Genomic DNA, 14,138 nt, shown 5'->3' on the forward strand with positions numbered 1-14,138 from the left:
TTCAAATGTCAAAATATACAGGAGTCAAAAAATTGAACAATATCCATTCGTGGCCTACCCACTCTCTTGGTCACCATTTAAAGCCTTTGGTTGGAAACGTTACCCTGATGTTTCAAAACATTCCTCCATGACATTTGACCCCGATTGTGGCCTTGGGAGGACAAAAAATTGACATTACGGATCTTTGGACAGCAAAACTAACTTGGGCACCCTTCAAAACCTTTGGTTCGACGCGTTGGTTGTCATGATATCCCAACGTATACCTCTACGACCTTAGACATCCGTATTTTCCGAAAAGGTCAATTACTGTATAAGATGGGTATTTGCACTACACAACTGACTTAGGCACCCATAAAAACATATGGATCGACACCTTTGCTGACATGCGTTTCTTTTTGCCACCCCTATGACCTAGACTGGCCTTACTGGGTCAACGGTTGAATTTTCGTAGTTAAAAGTGTTATTTTTTTCGTTTTCCTCGTCTTCAAACCTAAGAATTGACGTCTTTGTCGATGAAATTAAGACTTTTTTCTATTTTGAATTTTTTTTAAATTGCAACGCCGTAAGCTAAATTTTAAATTTTGATATCTCTATCCACATAGTAAGGTCCATCACTTACTTTCGAAACACGAACCTCAGGTCTTCTGCAGATTTTTCTTTCTAAATCCAACGTCGCCAATGCGTACATACAGCACACAAGCCTCATAGTACAACTCGTGTAAGGGACTCACTTCATAACACGACACGTTCTACTCTTGCGGCAGCTGAACAGGTGGTCGCGGTGCAACACAGCCGCATCACCAGAACACTCCGCTGAAGAGAATATCAGCGATAAGCTAATGGATTTGGGTGGGGCGGAGTGATACACACGCAGAGTTGTTGCCTAAGTTCCTGTCGCCAAAGCTTTCCATTATAAATCCATTTTATACATAATACGTGCGATGTTACCATTGGAACAATTTTGCAGCAAATAAATTAGTTATCTGAATAGGGATTTACTCAGGAATTTATAATTCTTAGGCACTGGAAAATGCTCATGAATTTGGGAAGCAGAAAAACCAGCGAATGAGGGAGCGAGAAAGAAATTAGGTCACGCAAGTAGAGCAATCCATCAGGAGAAATATTTACTTACAGCGGGTAATTTAAACTCAAGTAAGGAAACAATTCATCGAAAATTATTTTGGAGAACGCTTCCCCACAGAAGTGAAGTATCGATGGTAAGACGGATCGACCTAGTAAGTAATACGGAAATAAATCAACCTGATGATGAGTGCCGAGACGGTACTTGAAACGTTGGCCGTTATAAAAACATTAACCCGGTGGGAATCCCGAGAAAAGTTTACCCACATTATTCGCCGGGAAAGCATAAAATCATATTTCAGTAATAAGGAAGTTCTAAGAAGAGTAAGAGAGAAGTCTCATGAAAACATTGACAAGGAGAGAAAAACAACCCTAAAGGTCATATCTTGAGACATAATGGCCTGATGAAGACAATCGTCGAGGGCCAATAGGGTCTTTTCCTTAATCAAAGAAAACGAAAGGCATTGATTGCGATTCGTTACCGCCCATGAGCATATTCATAATATACAAATTATTTGGTTTTAGAAATCCCAGTTTAGACGAATGTTAATGATCAATTTTATCCTCATTTGAGAAAGGCCAGATTGGCGCCCATGCGATGCCACTCCATGTGACGTCACAGGGACCTAGATCCTATACAAGTAGTCAGGAGTTTTACATGGTCTGAGAATATCAATGCATACATGAGGCACAGAGAACAGGGAAACATTTCTTAATAATCACCTATTAAAATTGCCCAAGGTCGGAAAGTTTCCTTCGTTTGATACTTATTTATTTGTATACTTATTTAAGCCAAGCGCTACCTGGTAGCAGGGTGCTCTGCTATCTGCTAGCAGCCTGCATCGTAGCCGGTAGCCTCGCACCAAGGTGGCCTCACACGGCGGCAGATGGAAGCAGAATGACGTCAAACGGGCTTTTTCCAGCATTTATACTTAGTCGCCGCGTTTTCGCGCGTTTGAAATTTTTCAAAAGGAAAAGGACAACTCGAGTGAAAAATATGTAACAGGTAAATGAGGATATGAAAGGAAGAAATAAGAAGGTGTAAAAAGATTAGCTGACACGAGAATGGAATGGATAACTACGTCAAACTAATAGAAAGATTGTTGACCTGTGATGAAAATCGCCCCATAAATCTAATCATAGATTTCCGTGTTTACAATATCCAAGATGAAGGACTCCAATTTACTTAAATTTACAAACTTCATTTAACAAAAGAAGGTAAACGGGAGGATTTCTAGGGTGACGAAATACCTAAATACACCGCGTTTAGTTTAAAACAAAAACTAGGATGGAATTAAATTTATTTCGCATATTCGCTCATATATTATTATTCAGAACGTAATCATTGTATTTAAAGAGATAACGGTATCCCTTTATACATTGTATGTGCCACAACAAGTTTCCAAATCGGGGACACTGGCTGTATGGACGTCAGACTTAACCAGTCCATAAAGGAAGTTAGCAATCTTCTGAGAGTGACACCACTGCAATTTGCGTGTAAATAAAGATGGATATCTCCATGGCAACCAGCTGTCAGACTTTACCAGTCCATTAATGAAGTCAAGCATCTTCAAAGTGTGGCGCGACTTCATTTTTAGGGAAAAAATATTTTATTTGCATAGACCAAACATGTAAATACATGCCCCCAAAATAAAGGTTTTTACGGCAATGTAGGAACATATTCAACGTGAATTACACAGACGATATCAACAGTGATATCTTCGGACCTCAGCTAGAGAGACTCCCTCGCTACTTCGTGGCGGACAAGGTGCGTTACCTTAAAAGCATTGCATATTAATATGGGAGGGATATATGCACCCTTTTATATATTTCCCAACCATCCTTTCGCTGATTGACCGAAGACACGACATTTCCCCAAAAGCACTCTCGATGAAATAGCGATTCCCTCTTCAATGTCACGCGAGGGGATGATTATACTACCCTAATCCCTGTTCAAAAAAGGCTGCATTTCCACTTCCAAGAAATTCCCATTTCTTCCCCTTCAATAAGGCAGTCACATCACGATCGACGATGGAGCACCTTCAGCGACTATCGGTTAGGATATACACACTGCGAGGCACCTCTGGGGTGTTTGGCAGGGGGTCACCGATCACCAGGATGCAACAGGTTCTCCACTTTCAAATCGCACGGTTATAAAAAAAAACTCACAAAAAAGGGGGGCACACTCAAAACAGGTGGTGTGGCCGGAGACATTTCTATTTCTGGGAAGTTCTATCTATTATTTTCCTTCAGTATGTAGTTCCCCGTTGTGGAAAGGATAATAGCCACTTATAAGTTGAAAATGAACAAAAAGGAAACTACATCTACATAATACCCCGCAAGCCCCCTAAAAGTCGTGTGGCAGGGGGTGTTAGGACACCAGCCATTTACAAATAAAAAGGAAGTGCTCTAAGGAAATTACGACTAGCATTTATTGAAATCCTTTATTTTTCGGCGGAAAAAACGAATTACATATATATCTTTATGTTCGGCGAAATATAACTCTTAATTTATCGCGTCTGTCGGACCTGGAAATAAAACGGGAACTAAGATATTAGTGGGAAGTAATAAAAAACAAGCTTGCAACTATAGCTAATCACTGTGCCCTTAATGAAAGGGGAGTCTTCTCAAATATTATTAATGATAAATACCTACACATCTTCTGACCTTCTTTTTCTTTCCCCACTTCGTGTTCCTTAGCGCACGACCAGGTCGAGTGACCTATTTCATTGTTTCACACCCCGCCTTTCTGTCGCTAAACGTTCTTTTCTATTCCGACTATATCTGTTAAGTCCTATTCAAAATATGCTCCATTCTTTGGCCTTTCTTGATCCTTCATCTATCTTTCAACATTTCCATCGTAATTTTCTCCTAACTCCTCGCACCACCTTATGAATACTACCATTCTTTGTTTGTTCTTTGATAATAAAATTTAATATTATTGTGTTGATAGTTGCTTACGTTTTCTTTGCTATTTGTTAATTGTCTTCTTTGTTATTGTGAGTCCTTTGTAATTGGTCATGAACTGTTTTTGGTCCGTATTAAATGAATTAATAAACATTATGGAATACAATTAAAAAACTGAAAAAGTGAGAGTTTTGCATCCAAGGAAACCGATTACCGAAACTATCGATTGTCGAAGCAAGAAAAATATCGCCAAAGAATTCAATAGGCGAAGAGGGCGTTGTACAAGAAGAAGGATCTAATTATAGCCGTGGATAGAAGCACAGAAATGAGGAAACGATTCATCAGCTACTACATATGTATATGCTTCTCTATGGAAGCGAGGCTTGAACGTTGACAGCAGCAGAGAAGTCAAGAGTGGAAGCATTCGAAATGTGGTGCTACTGAAGAATGATGAAGATGAAATTGATGGACCGTGCAACTGACGAGGAAGTGCTAAGAAGAGTGGGAGAAAAGAGAGGTCAAGACGAAGAAAAAAGACAAAAACCGTACGGAGAAGACGGGACAACTTAGTTGGCCTTATTATGAGACATGGCCTGATGAAAACAATCGTAGAGGGGCAGGTGGAAGGGAAGAAAGGTAAAGGACGGCCCGGAATGATTTACATAGGACTATGAGTCATAAAGGATGAAAAAGAGAAGAATTACGTCGTTAATAGAAGGCTAGCGGATAGGAGAGAGAAATGGTGAGCTGCGTCAAACCAATCTTACGATTGTTGACTTATGAAAATGAATACGTAATGTATTAAAATCGGTCGTGAAGTATAATTCAATTATTTTTGGAAAATTGACAGTGAAATTTAATTTTATAATTCGTTAGCAATCCATCAGAATAACAGTCTGAAGCAACTCCCTATTCAGGAAAATGACTTGCCGATTAGAGTTCCTTATCGTTTATGAGTGGTTCTTACGATTTTTTAATGATATAATCTGTCAACACCTTTTTGTTACGACTCTAGCGCCAATTAGGAAATTCATCAGTTTTCTTCAGTCATGAGACATGATGACCTGACGAAAATAATCGTAGAGGGACAGGTGGAAGGGAAGAAGGGCAAGGGACGGCCCCGAATGAGTTACGTAGGATAGGTTATAAAGGTTGTAAAAGAGAGGATATTCGTCACAATGAAAAGGTTAGCGGATAGTATAGCTCCGTCAAATCAATCTTGGGATTATTGACAAATTACGATGATGATATTTATCTCGCAATGACTGTCTTATATGACATGGCCTTTATCAACCTGCGGTTCCTTTCATGGTGTAGTTTGCTTCACAGTTCCATTTCTTCTCCTATTCTTCGCAACCTCTCACCCAATACGCACATTTGATCATCAACATCCGCACTGATGGCGGAAGGCGTAATTTTTTTGAATACTCTTTAATAATGAATTTTCGACCAGTTTCGACGCGCAAGATCATCCTCAGACACTCAACTCAAAAATATTCTCACAAATATATATTCCTACGCACAAAAATATATTAAATACATCCGCCCCATTCCCTCTTTTTTTGAGCCTATATTTTCGTGAGAATATTCTTGGGTTGCTTCTTAGGATGATTTCTCAAGTCGAAACCGGTCGCAAATGAATTTTACGTGGATATACATAGTTATTTCTTTCGTTCACATAAAATGTTCTAACACTAAGTCTCGAATATTTCAAATTATTCTCTGATCATCTATCATAATGATCAATGCTAGGGATGTGTGAGTACTCGAAAATTCGAGTCGAGTCGAGTAGTTGGTACTGGTCGATGCCAAAAAGTTCAGAAATCTGCTGACAGGAAGCGCCATCATGAAACTCTTGTAGTAATACCGTTTATAAAGTCGTTCTAATGCCTTGGCCTAGGAGTATCAGCTTTAGTATACGTAGCAGTCAACCACTATAGTAGTCGACGTGGGTGCAGAATACCTTTTCGATAGCGGCGACGTCCGACCGTCTTCCGCCCCGGCGCAGAGTGGGCTGAAATCGAAAAAAGCTGGCCAAACATGATTTTTTTTACTTTTTAATTTGGAAAAAACTATTATATTTTCAAATTATAGAATGATCAGTGACCACATTACTGAAATAATTTTATTTATAACTCATTTTTTTAAAGCAGGAGACGTATTTCAATTTAATGAAAAATTATCTCAAAATTTTTTTCCCATTATTTGAAAAAAATGACTCAAGTTTTTTGCTACTGCTGCGTTATGTTTTAAAATGCCTAAATTTAAATCATTTAAAAATAAAAATAAACATTTTTAGATACCGTAGTAGTGAGTTTTATCCTAGCGATAATTTTTATTACTTTTATTTAAACAATTAAAATGTCCTATTTTTCACGTATTTTTAACATAATGTAGAGAAAAACTTCATGTTTTTCACTTTGCTTCACGAAGTGTTTAGCACCACATTATAAAATAAAGTGTCAACTTTAGTCATCAATTGACAAATCCTGCCCTAATTTGCCACCCCGCCTCTCCTATCAAGTTATGTGCGTGAATGTCCAACCGCCCGACGCGGTGGTTTTTGGCCGCGGCGCCGTTTTCGTAGTAATCGCAGTGTATCACAGCATCGCGCATACTTTCTTAAGCGATGCGTTTGTACCCTAACATACTTTCTTCACTCAAACGCCGAAGATATTCGAAAAATCGTTAGGGTTGCTATGGAAAAAATGCAACTTTTACGTTTCAGCGGGCAATGCCGGTTTTACAAAGTGTTTGACGTAACAGGTGGTGTCATCTTTTAGCCTTTTTGATCACTAAATACGTCCAATGTTAATTTTCGTTTATTCCTGTGTTGTGTTTAGTTTCCCTCTTGAACTAACAGACAATAGAGTCAGAAAATAAATATCTATTTTAAGGGTTCTTCGGAGCAGTTTGGATACATACTTTGACGAAATATTACTAGGGGTTAATTCATTTCAATAGGGTAGTTTCCTTCGTCAAAGAAAACGAAATGCATTAATTGCTATTCGTTACCCACCATTAGGGTTTTCAAAATATACAAATTATTTGGTTTTGGAAATACCGGTTTAGACGAATGGCAAGGGTCAATTTTATCCTCATTTGAAAAAGGCCAGATTGGCGCCCATGCGATTCCACTCCACGTGACGTCACAGGGACCTAATTTCTACACGAGAGGATAGGAGTTTTAGATCGTCTGAGATTACCAATGCATGCATGAGTCACAGAGCTTAGGGAAACATCTCTTAATAATCACTTATTAAAATTGTCTAAGGTCGGAAAGGTTCATTCGTTTGATAAGGTAGTAATAATCCATATTTAAGCAAAGCGCTACCTCCTAGCAGGGTACTCTGCTACTTGCTAGCAGCCTGCATCGCAGCGTTGCATATATCCTTGCCCCAAGGTCATCTCACTTTGCGGCAGCGAGAACTAGAATGACGTCACACGGACTTTTCCCATCATTCCTACTTAGCCGTCGCGTTTTCGCGCGCTTGAAAATTTTCACTTTTCGTTGAATCGCGAAAAATTGATATCGTCATTCGAAAATCTAAGAGCGTGAAATGCGTATTCCAGGAATAATAATCTTTCCATTCAGGCAATAAAAAAATAATAGGAAACCACCCTATTGTGCTAATGGAACTGTGTAAGACACATTACTTTTCATTCATCTCGTAATTGTGTCTCAATTACCGTCAACGTTCCCCGTGATCTTTCCCTTTTTACATCAAACTAAGCATTCAAAATAGAAAATTCGCAAGGGGATTGAAAAAAATGAGAATATGTTGGAGCATGCATTGCTGTGTTGCTTAGTTCAAGAGTTACCATACTCGACACGACTCGACTGGATACTTGCGAGTAGTTTTCAACTCGATTCGATACTCGACTAGAGGTCAAAAAGTACTACTCGCACATCCCTAATCAATGTTTCTGATCAGTTATGTCTTTTATTTTCAAGCTCGTTTTTAGCTTTTAGAATTTATTCGGTACTTCCGTTTTCGCACTCGCATGACGTCACCGATTAATTCCGATTCCACCATTTAATTCATAGTACGAAGTGTAACGTCATTTTTGGAACAGAAAGTTGGCTAACAGATGATGATTCAGACAATGAGATCTTCCCAAAATCGTTCACTGTTTATCGGAAAGATAGAATTAATCGAGTTGGGGGCGGAGTTTTTATAGCTGTAAAGAATTCAATTGTCAGCCAAGCGATAACCGTAACTGAGACCAGCGTTGAATCTGTGTGGTGTTTAATTAAATGTCCAAAATTCAAAACTATTTTATTATGTTCGTATTACAGACCACCTAACTCAGATATAACGTCAATGTTGGATTTTCAAAATCAAATAAACAGCGTAGCATCCAAGTATCCTGAAAGAAACTTGATTGTGGGTGGAGATTTCAACGTACCTTGTATAGATTGGGAGACTTATAGCTTCATTCCTGGTGGGAGGGATAAAGTGATCTGCGAGGCTTTATTACACACTTTCACATCTAATTCATTGTTTCAAATAGCATCCGCACCAAACAGAGGAGAATATATTCTTGATTTATTAGCGACAAATATACCACATCAGGTAATAAACGTTGGCACTGTCGAAGGAATAAGTGACCATAGGGTAGTAACTGCAAAGTTTTCTCAAAATACCGCAGTAAACTTTAAAAAAGAGCGTAAAGTTTTCATTTTTAAAAGAGCTAATTTTGATGGGTTTAAGAGTCATCTGAAAAATGCTTTCCCCGAGTTTCAAGAATCAGTATTAAAGTTAAATGTAGAGAATACTTGGAAAGCTTTTCTTTCGCTCGTAACTTCGGGAATAAATAGCTACATCCCTAGTAAAATAGTAAAAGAAGGCAGCGAACCGAGATGGTACGACGCGGAAGTGAGAAAATCATTGAGGCGACAGAGAACGTGTCATGCTAAAATGAAAAAAGTCAGCACGGTTTTATCCGCTAATGACCGCGAGCTAATAATTAAAAAATATAGGATGACTAAAGCCGCCACGAAGGAAGCGTTCAGGAATGCGTTCACGAATTTTAAAAGAAAAACACTAGTAGAGCAGTTACAGGATAACCCAAAAGCATTTTGGTCATATGTTAGGGAAGTTCAAGGTAAACGATCTACCGTATGTTCGCTGAGAAACGACAATGGAGATGTGTTGACAAGCAGTTACGATAAAGCCAATTTATTAAATTCCTACTTTAAGAGCGTGTTCACGGAGCCTTCCGAAAACTCACCCGAGACCGATGACAATCCCTGTATACATAAGATGCCAGCTATTGACATTAGTACGCTCGGAATAGAAAATATATTGAAATCGCTTAGTCCAAATAAATCACCTGGTCCAGACGAAATCCCTTCTCGCGTATATAAAGAACTAGCCTCGGAACTTGCCCCTTACTTGCAGTTAATATTCAGAAAATCCATCAAGCAACACGAAGTACCTAATGACTGGAAAATCGCTAATGTAACGCCAATATTTAAAAGTGGAGACAAGGAACAGCCATCTAATTACAGGCCGATATCTTTAACGTCCATCTCTTGCAAAGTCCTTGAACACATCGTAGTCAGCTCGGTAATGAAACACCTAGACGCGCAAAACTTATTAATGGGAAATCAACATGGATTTAGGAAAAGCAGATCGTGCGAAACTCAGTTAGCACTTTTCGCCCACGATATTTTAGTCTCCGGGGAAGACAACATTCCAGTAGACGCGATTTTTCTTGATTTCAAAAAGGCATTTGATAAAGTACCCCACGGAAAGTTAATAATAAAACTGAAATCTTATGGTCTAGACGAAGATGTCATTTCCTGGATTAGAGAATTTTTGAGCGACCGCGTCCAAAGAGTAGTATTAGACGGTGCAGTCTCCAATGAGGTTAGAGTCACTTCTGGCGTTCCTCAGGGTAGTGTCATTGGCCCACTCCTATTCCTTCTTTATATAAACGACATTGGCGAAGTAGTGCAGAGTAAGTTACGATTATTTGCAGACGACGCTGTAGTTTACAGAGAAATCCGTTCCAGCAAAGATATAGATGATCTAACGAATGACCTTGCTGCTATCCAAGCTTGGTGCGATGCTTGGCAGTTAGAATTAAATTTGGAAAAATGCGTCGTAATGAATTTCTGGAAGAAGAATAACTCCCTACAGCGTAACTATGCCATTCGGGGCACGCAGTTAAAGGCAGTTGAATCTGTGAAATATCTAGGGGTTAGACTCAATAATGATCTATCGTGGAATAAACATATTCGAGAAATAACCGGTCAAGCTAATCGTAAAATGGGTTTTGTTAAAAGAATATTAGGAAAGTGCGACGACAAAGTGAGAGAAATTAGCTACTTTTCCCTCGTTAGACCACATTTGGAATACGCTGCCAGTGTTTGGGACCCTCATGAAAAAGGCTTAATAACAGAGTTAGAACGCGTGCAAAGAAGAGCTGCCAGGTATGTGAAAGGTCGTTACGATAGTCTTGTTAGTGTAACTGACCTCTTAGATAAACTCGGATGGGAATCTCTGTCGGACCGTAGATTGAATAATAGACTAAACCTTTTAGATAAATTCAAGAGCAGTGTCTTTTCTGACGAAGTCAACCATATCTTGCGGACGCCAACGTACTACGGAAGATCAGATCATATAAATAAAATAAGAGAGATAGATTGCAGAACAGACAGATTCCGAATGTCATTTTTTCCACGATCAATAAGAGATTATAACGGCAGCAATAGAACGCGTAAATAGATTGCATGACTTGTAGTGTAGCCTACTAACCTATGTAAAACTTACTGCATGTTTCTGAATTTCTATTCTATATTCTATTTCTAACAGCATATAGTAGTATAGTTTGTTATTATACGGGACGTTTTTTGGACGGTGTGGTGTGCATGTGGGAGTCCAAATGCATGCTGCATGCTGGTGATTGATCACCCCCTGCCAAACACCCTAGAGGTGGCTCGCAGGGTAATTTGTAGATGTAGATGTAATCTAAACACGTGTTTTTTTTAATATTTCAATGAGTAACCTCCTACAGTGCGCAAGTACCGGCTCACTTTTTAAAGGCTTAAGATTCATTTCTGTCGTGTCATCGTCGTTGTCTCTAGTAATGAATGACTCATTGAACGATTCATATTTTTTTGTTGTTTGGTTGTATTCATTCGGAAATAAAGAATGAACGCTCAGATTCTTGCGGGGATCATTCGGGAGAATTTCCAACCAACTAGCGACCACGCATGCGAAAGCAGCCCGTTTTTTGTCGAAGGTTTTTCATCGAGCGGTGATCAGGAGACGGACAGGGGCTATTATTAATGATCCGTTCAACCTTTTGCTGTAGGAGTCGGCGGTAGAGGTCAGGCGCGGCGGAACGACCTCCACTCCCTGTCTCTGTATATAAAATACAATGAAAGAATCATTTTGGCTAGGAATGGCAGACAAAACCTATAGATAACATTCATTAATACAACACGAAAATGCACGGCGGTACATTTCTTGCGTAGATCATCCAACTATCCCCATGCGTATGTTGTAGAAGGTGTCAAAATTACTATATATACGAAACTCGAGTAAACTTTTATAGGGCTGTAAGAAACAGTAGTAAACTGGATAAGCAACACTCTGCGAGATCATAAGTGAAAAGCAGTAGTTGACGGAATTATCGCAGATGTTGTTAAAGTGGCATCAGGTGTTCCACAAGGAAACGTAATCGGCCCCCTTTTGTTCACTTGCGTGCTATACCATGAACTCTACCGTCCATGCGTCAATTTCTGCGAGCTTAACCATCAATTAAAAGTCATCGAGTCCATTTCTTAAAATTTTCAGCACCCTAATTTAAATTCGCTTCCTTCTGTTGCAGCAAGACTCTACCCGGCAATCAATGTATAATTAACGCCACACGTTGGTCGGCTGATCTTTTTATTTATATCCACCTGTGCGTTGATGCTGGCTAGCTCGCTTCGGCAATTGAAGTGTACGTGTGAATTGGAATGATGGGTTGGGGTTAAGAGGGGTGTCCGTCTGATGGGCCACCTCACGCTGTGGCCACTATGAGACGCTCATTCGCACCATTACCCCTATATTCTAATTCCGCACGCACGATCCCATCGCTCATCACACCGACATGATGATTAAGCGGCCACTAACGAACTCGCAAAGTCGTGACGTCACAGATCGCTATTAATGTCTCCAAACGACCCTCAATCTGCCTATCTTTGAGACAGCGAGACCCAGTCCGTCCCGAGGAAGCTTGTTTTATGCCCTGACACTTGGGTAGCATTTGAATCTGTTTTCAAATATCTCAGCAGCGTGGTGATGAGCGCAGTATATTCTTAATATTTACAGAAATCGCAGAATTTAAAAAAAAAGGATTTCTCAACATAAATCATCCATAAAAAATAGAAATACTCTATGTGCCATTCCAAACCAGAGTGAAAACAATAGCCGTACTTTTATTAAGTCAATAATGAAATTTTTTATTCTAAAAATAATTTAACAATAAGATTATTGAAAGAAATGACACAGATTTCTAAAAACAGACAAAATTGTATTAAAAGATCAGTGATCAACAATTTAATCAAAATTTATTAAATTTTTAATTTTAATAATTATTTTTAAATAAAGTTTAAAAACGGTGCGTTGTCGACCTACACTTCATCGATGACTTTGGTTCCTACTGAAATGAGCTATCCATGGTTAAAATTTCGTATCAAAATTTTTCTCCACTCTGTATGAAGATGCCAATATAATAACAAAATCTTTCTATTGATAACACACCTTTCTTTAGCTCTAGAAACAATAAAATACATTGAAAAAATAGAAAAGACATGCACATACCTAGTCCCGGATGGAAATCTCCCAGCGTGCAGCAGTTAATCCCCTGAAAATAAAAGAAAACTCATGAATTTCCTAAATAACGCAACAGTCGTAAATAAATAGGTGTTGACAAGATTGTATTATTGACAAATCGTGAGAATCACTCATAAACGATAAGGAACTCTAATCGGCAGGTCATTTTTACTGAATAGGGAGTTGATTCAGGCTTATATTCTGATGGATTGCTAACGAATTATAAAATGAAATTTTACTGTCAATTTTCCAAAAATAATTAAATTATACCTCACGGCCGATTTCAATGCATAATGTATTCATTAGTCCACGATCGCAAGATTGGTTTGACGCAGTTCTCCATTTCTCTCTCTCCTATCCGCTAGCCTTCTCCTAACGACGTAATTCTTCTCTTTTACATCCTTTATAACCTGTCCTATGTAATTCATTCAGGACCGTCCCTTGCCCTCTTTCCCTTCCACCTGTCCTTCAACGATTGTCTTCATCAGGCCATCATGCTTCATAATGTGGCCAACTAAGTTGTCTTCGCAATTTTAGAAGAATTCTCTTTTCTCCTCGCCTTCTTAAGACTTCCTCATTGATGACTCGGTCGATCCATCTGATCTTATCATTCTTCGGTAGAACCATGACGAAGATAAGATGGATCGACCCACTAAACAATAAGGAAGTACTGGGAAGAGTGGAAGAAAAGGGAATTCCTCTGAAATGTTTAAAGAAAATACGGGACAATTTAGTAGGCCACATTACGAGACATGATGCCTTGTTGAGAAAAATCGTAGGAGGACAGGTTGAAGGGAAGTTTACGAACCTGAATGTTACCGGCCGTGAAGTAAAAATTGAGTATTTGTGGAAATAAAATCAACTGATTTCGGCAATACTCGGAGGAACGCAGGAATATTCGTTGTACAGCAAAGCAAAAACAAAGTTATGTTCCACAAATAATTTAATAATGTCTATTTCTTTCAACGACAAAGCTTCATAATTTTCTTTGTTCTACCAGAGTTCTTTTTTTGTTTTTTACGTATTTGTTATTTTCTTTGTTGATAATGACGCAAATCCGTTGAAACTAATATGATAAACATTCATAACGTAATTTTGTTTATTAATGTGCATTAAAGCCCATTACAAGATTAAAATAAATATAAATAAATTAAGTAAAAATTAACTAATAAAAATATAAAAGAAAGAAAATTTAAGCACTATTGCATAAGAGAATAATATCATAGATATATGGGGAAAAGACAGATAAACTTTAATAAACAGCATTGAATTATTTGTGGGACAGAACTTTGTTTTTGCTTCGTTCTACCCTGAATG

The 14,138-nt window shown here is 38.6% G+C and overlaps 1 protein-coding gene across 2 annotated transcripts in view; it reads right to left on the reverse strand.

The window, feature by feature from the left end:
• The window catches only part of LOC124162005 (tetraspanin-11-like), a 206,801-nt gene that overhangs the window by 158,965 nt on the left and 33,698 nt on the right, over positions 1–14,138 (reverse strand). Inside the window, exon 2 of one of the 2 annotated variants that reach the window (XM_046538324.1) lies at positions 12,810–12,852. The exons of the other annotated variant lie outside the window; for it this stretch is intronic. The gene's annotated coding sequence lies outside the window, so the exon portion shown is untranslated. The remainder of the gene's footprint in view (positions 1–12,809; positions 12,853–14,138) is intronic. 2 annotated transcript variants of the gene reach the window in all.

This window comes from Ischnura elegans, chromosome 7, assembly GCF_921293095.1.
Source record: "Ischnura elegans chromosome 7, ioIscEleg1.1, whole genome shotgun sequence".
Taxonomy (NCBI): Eukaryota; Metazoa; Arthropoda; class Insecta; order Odonata; family Coenagrionidae; genus Ischnura; species Ischnura elegans.